Source organism: Papaver somniferum, chromosome 10 (assembly GCF_003573695.1).
Source record: "Papaver somniferum cultivar HN1 chromosome 10, ASM357369v1, whole genome shotgun sequence".
In the NCBI taxonomy this organism is placed as follows: Eukaryota; Viridiplantae; Streptophyta; class Magnoliopsida; order Ranunculales; family Papaveraceae; genus Papaver; species Papaver somniferum.
Window position 1 is genome coordinate 159,302,678 of NC_039367.1, and position 6,764 is coordinate 159,309,441.

Consider the following 6,764-nt stretch of genomic DNA (forward strand, 5'->3'; position numbering starts at 1 on the left):
CAATCGAAACGAATCATCTTTGTTTCAACTGTGTCTTGTGTGTGTGACAAGCTAAGTTTCCGATCTAACGGTTGAGAAATATTAGCTTGAATATAAATCAGGTTTTCATCTAACGGTGAATATGGATTGCTTTGTAACTAAGGAAAAACCCTGATTTGAAGGCTATATAAAGGAGACATCTAGCTTTGAGCAAAACTAATCCCCACACGTCCGAGTGATACTAGTGTGCTCGCTAGAGTCGATTCTCCTTTAACCTTTGGTTTTCTTCTCTAAAACCAGGTTAACGACTTAAATACTTCATTGGGATTGTGAAGCCAGACCGATACTACTTTTATCGTAGTTGTGTGATCTGATCTTGCATCTTCTATCGTACGAGTACAATCGATTGATGTCTTGAGATCGTGAGAGTTCTCCGATAGGCAAGATAAAGAAGTCACAAACATCTTCGTCTCACTGTTTGAGATTCCTCGACAAACCGCCTGTATAGTTAGGAAGGATTGTAGAGAGTTGATTGATTAATATAGGTTGTTCTTCGGGAATATAAGACCGGATTATCAATTGGTTCATGTTCATCTTGATTTTATACCCTAAGACGGAACAAAACCTAGGGTTTATCTGTGGGAGACAGATTTATCCTTTGATAGACTTTTCTGTGTGAGACAGATCTGTTTATTATCAAGTCTGTGATTTTGGGTTGCAGCAACTCTTGGTTGTGGGTGAGCTCAGCTAAGAGAATCAAGTGTGCAGTATCCTGCTGGGATCAGAGGCGTAGGATTACAACTATAACTTGGATCGTTGGGAGACTGATTGGGGTTCAACTATAGTACAGTCTGAAGTTAGCTTGGAGTAGGCTAATGTCTGTAGCGTCTTAATACAATGTGTATTCAATCTGGACTAGGTCCCGGGATTTTTCTGCATTTGCGGTTTCCTCGTTAACAAACTTTCTGGTGTCTGTGTTATTTCTTCTCTACATTATATTTTATATAATTGAAATAATACAAGTTGTGCGTTCGTGATCATCAATTGGAAATCCAACGTTTGGTTGATGATTGTTATTGATTTATCCTTGGACATTGGTCTTTGGTACCGTCCAAGTATTCCTTGTGTTTGATTAGGACTCGCTGATTTCTATTAGCTTGAGTAATATCAAAAACAAGAGAGATATATTAACTCCTTGAGATACTTTTATCTAGGTTGAGTCTGACTATCTAGTTGATTCTCTAGAAAAGTATTTCGGAGTTAGTCCATATAGATTTCTAAGAGAAATATTGGGTGTTGTTGTTAGACCCCCGCTTTTCAATTGGTATCAGAGAAGGAAAACACGTTCAAGACCTTACAAGTCTGTGTTTGTAGCGATCTGACTCTATGGACAGTAGTGTTATCTCAATAAATGCACCACCAGATCCAGGGATTTCAGAATTCTCTTCCATGACTGATTTAATAAAATCTGTAGAGGAAATTCTATCTAAACCTCCACCAGGTTTAAAATCCATTGAAGTGTTTTCAGGGCTTGAAAAGAAGCTTGAGAGATTATCTCTTAATGTATCTTAAAACTCCTTGATGAATGCATTTATCTTCGGCTTTATGATTGCATCTAAATTAAGTTGGTATGTATTTTTCTTTTAGTCTATGAAATGTCTCTTGTGGAAATTTCATTATGATGCCGTTCTTGTACCTTTGCCGATTTTATTGACAAAAAGGGGGGAGAAATAATGTAGTTCACACTACAAATACATATGGTTTTCGGATCATTGTGTAAGGGGGAGTGGTTTCCATAATCGAGATGGAGTATTGACTAAGGGGGAGTGATACATATCACCGTAGTATTACTGTTAAAGTCGTGATACAATTGGACTTTGATGTTACATAATAATACTATGACACTGTATAATGATAATGGAGAATCTCGATTTCTCTCATTGTTATAGCTACGGATCTTCAACAATGGTGATGCTAAACTTACAACCTTTGTGATCATTGGAGTACTTGGAAGGACGAAGATTTCAGGGAACGTTGAAGATTAGACTATGGAATAGGAGCCACTAAAGTTTTTCTTTTTTGTATTCCATACGTATTAATAGTTTTTTCACTAAAATTGACAAAGGGGGAGATTGTTAGAGCATAGCTCGGTCGACCTCGCATGCGTTGCTATCTCAAGCATGTTTGTCAATGTTAGTGATCAAAACTATGAGTCTTGATTTCTATCCTACATAGCTAACTCTTGGACTAGGATAAAAAAAGTATAGTTGAGCTCAAGGACTTCATGGTGATTCATCATACAAAGACGAAGATCTATACAAGGAACCGTGGAAGTTCATCAACAAAAAGGTATGTGGAGACTTAAACTTATCTATCACTCAAAAGTCTATCTATTTTATCTCCTACTTCTTATAAGACAAAAGTCGTATGCTATATAGATTAGATCATACACATTTGACATTTCGAGCTGAGCATTCATTGCTTATCTTTTTCTCGAAATCGTGTGTTGGTAAAGCGTTTCACTTTGATCAAGTTTATCATCACCTAGTGACGAAAGTCATGAAAAGTTTAAATCACTTTGAAATTGCTCTGTGAATAACGGCTACATAGCGTCCTCTGAGAATGTGTCAATGATTGAAATGAGAGTTTAGATTACATAACCATGTATTCCTTGAACCGAAATTTTCGAACTTTGTTGATCAAGAGAAATCAGAAGGATTGTGTAATTGCCTTGCCAAATCCGCGAACCCATCCCGCAGACTCAGTTCGCGAACTTCCGGAAGTTCTCGACCGAGAAATTCTGCTGGATTTTCCAAAACTCATTTGTGTGCTAAGTCCGGGAACCCAGTCTGCGAATTGGTGGAAGTTCCCTTTCCGAGAATTTCTGATGAGTTTGGAAAACTCAAACGATTAACTTAAGTCCGCAAACTTGTTTGTGAACTTAAGAGGTTATGATCTAAAGATGTGCTCTGAACATGAAACATTAAATTACTAAGGAATTCTTTATGCAAACCGTGGCTATAATGTTCATGAGCCGATTCAATCGAAACGAATCATCTTTGTTTCAACTGTGTCTTGTGTGTGTGACAAGCTAAGTTTCCGATCTAACGGTTGAGAAATATTAGCTTGAATATAAATCAGGTTTTCATCTAACGGTGAATATGGATTGCTTTGTAACTAAGGAAAAACCCTGATTTGAAGGCTATATAAAGGAGACATCTAGCTTTGAGCAAAACTAATCCCCACACGTCCGAGTGATACTAGTGTGCTCGCTAGAGTCGATTCTCCTTTAACCTTTGGTTTTCTTCTCTAAAACCAGGTTAACGACTTAAATACTTCATTGGGATTGTGAAGCCAGACCGATACTACTTTTATCGTAGTTGTGTGATCTGATCTTGCATCTTCTATCGTACGAGTACAATCGATTGATGTCTTGAGATCGTGAGAGTTCTCCGATAGGCAAGATAAAGAAGTCACAAACATCTTCGTCTCACTGTTTGAGATTCCTCGACAAACCGCCTGTATAGTTAGGAAGGATTGTAGAGAGTTGATTGATTAATATAGGTTGTTCTTCGGGAATATAAGAACGGATTATCAATTGGTTCATGTTCATCTTGATTTTATACCCTAAGACGGAACAAAACCTAGGGTTTATCTGTGGGAGACAGATTTATCCTTTGATAGACTTTTCTGTGTGAGACAGATCTGTTTATTATCAAGTCTGTGATTTTGGGTTGCAGCAACTCTTGGTTGTGGGTGAGCTCAGCTAAGAGAATCAAGTGTGCAGTATCCTGCTGGGATTAGAGGCGTAGGATTACAACTGTAACTTGGATCGGTGGGAGACTGATTGGGGTTCAACTATAGTCCAGTCTGAAGTTAGCTTGGAGTAGGCTAATGTCTGTAGCGTCTTAATACAATGTGTATTCAATCTGGACTAGGTCTCGGGATTTTTCTGCATTTGCGGTTTCCTCGTTAACAAACTTTCTGGTGTCTGTGTTATTTCTTCTCTACATTATATTTTATATAATTGAAATAATACAAGTTGTGCGTTCGTGATCATCAATTGGAAATCCAACCTTTGGTTGATGATTGTTATTGATTGATCCTTGGACATTGGTCTTTGGTACCGTCCAAGTATTCCTTGTGTTTGATTAGGACTCGCTGATTTCTATTAGCTTGAGTAATATCAAAAACAAGAGAGATATATTAACTGCTTGAGATACTTTTATCTAGGTTGAGTCTGATTATCTAGTTGATTCTCTAGTAAAGTATTTCGGAGTTAGTCCATATAGATTGCTAAGAGAAATATTGGGTGGTGTTGTTAGACCCCCGCTTTTCAATTGGTATCAGAGCAGGAAAACACGTTCAAGACCTTACAAGTCTGTGTTTGTAGCGATCTGACTCTATGGACAATAGTGTTATCTCAATAAATGCACCACCAGATCCAGGGATTTCAGAATTCTCTTCCATGACTGATTTAATAAAATCTGTAGAAGAAATTCTATCTAAACCTCCACCAGGTTTAAAATCCATTGAAGTGTTTTCAGGGCTTGAAAAGAAGCTTGAGAGATTATCTCTTAATGTTGAGTTATACCTCCAAAAAGAACAAGAATCTCTTGACAGGCTAAATCAAGTTATGATGAATAATATTCATGTTGATATTGATATTGATTTACTAATCAGTGCGAGCAATGCTCGTTCTCTGCGTAATCCAATTAGTTGTGATAAACTAAACGAATTACAAGAGGAGTTTAAATCTCAGTCATCTGAGTGTATCACCTCAAAGCATGAATTGATTCGTTGCTCAATTCATGATACTTCTTATCAAGATAGTAGTATTGTCTTCTTTTATGAAGAATCTAGGAAGTCTCTTTTCATCTAAAGAGTTTCCTTTCGCAGTACTAAAAACTATCTGCAACAACTGTTTTTTATAAGTTGGAAAACAAGAAATCAGAAACACAAATCTTTTTGGGTTCTCTTGAAGTTCTTTGATAGACTTATAAAAATAGTTCCTTAGGTGTTTCTCAACACTACAAGATTTAAGAGTTGTTGGAAGAAAAACAGTTCTTTTGATAGACTTATAAAAACAGTTCCTTTGATAGACTTATAAAAACAGTTTCTTGGTGTCATGGTGAGCAAGACATTGTTCACCTCAACACAAATTGTTTGTGTTGAAAGTGCATCCTCACCGAGAAATGCCCTACTATGTATACAGTGAGGGAAGCACAAGAATTTGAGGCACACAGATTATGTTTGGTAAGGCTATAGAGTTCAATTGGATTATTCTAAAGGTATGTCTATAAACTTGAGCAATATTTTTGTTTTTACTTGCTTAGAGTACTTATAATGATCCATGTACCTTGCTTATCGTTCATTTCTACATAACTTGATATGTGTTTAAGGTTCTTATATGTGTAGGTTTGAAAATAATAGTTCGGGATGTTTGGACTTCATGGTAGACATACCAAGTATGCATAACATATTTTAAAACCAAAATCCAGGGGTTTAAGTTCGCAAACCCAGTTTGAAAACTACTCAAAGTCATGAAAATTCGTTTGCAAACCCGTATGTATACTTGCCTGTAGATGTCGATATTCGGTAAGCTTGTTTTGGCCGTAATTTCTTCGTCCGAACACGGAATGACCTCATTCTTTTTGCATTCGCCTTATTTTTGAATTATCTTCAAAATATAGTTGAGAAACCTTGAATTTGAATGAGTTAATATTGGTATTTTTCCCGTCTCTTGTTTTGAGTGTTTTGCTCCGTCTTGTTGCACTTGTTCCACTTCTCTTGGAATTGGGCACTTGGATTATTGGAGTACTACTCTTCTAAGCTAATTTGTAGCTCTTACAAGAATGTTGTTGGTGAATCACAAAGAAGGGAGTTCAAGAATGGGCAGTAGTACGCATTTCTATGGAATTCTTGAATGTTCACAATCATTTTATGTGGACTATGGTGCATGGTCGTTAATGACTTTGTATGATCTTCGTTGTTAATAAAATATTTTTATACACCTTAGGTAGCTATTCTTGGTATAAATACGGGCGAAAAAGATTGATTCTACCCTCTAAGGACAAATCATATTATATGAGAATTACGAGTTTGTCTTGATACCTAGGAAACTTCTTATGAGAATTTATTCTTGTTTTTGAGAAGGATAACTAGAGTTTGGAATAGCAATGATTGTGACTACACATAGCTATTTTTGTTTTCATCTTCTTGTTATTTTTTAGGTTTATTGGTTATTAAATTCTAAAAATATTTGGAGGATGATGTTATTGCAGTATTGATCTTTATGATTTTGTGATATTGCAATTTGATTATGGGATATGTATTGTTTGCGTCCGTGAACTTGAAGGTCCCATATTTCGGTCAAAAGTAAAGTCGTTCATGAATTAGTATTCGTATTGATGAAAGGACGAATGGACTTTTGACAAATACAAAAGTTATGCCTATGCAATCATTTATTTGATGGAAAATAGGATAAAATCTTTTGATTGACAAGGATAAAGTCTATTATATCGTTATGATGGAAAATAAAATAGATCCTTGTATGTTATCCACGGTATTTATCTTCTTTAATCCATCTTGTTATGTATTACCGTGAAGGCTCCATTGTGTATCTTATGTTGAGCACGATACAACTAAGTCGATTTTTCTTATTGGCTTGTTGGTTGTTCCATAAGATGTTATATGTCGAGCATTATGAACTAAATTAATCAACCAGTTTGGTAATTTAGTTTGTACTCCATAAGTTAACTTTCTTATGTTGAGTACATGCACGG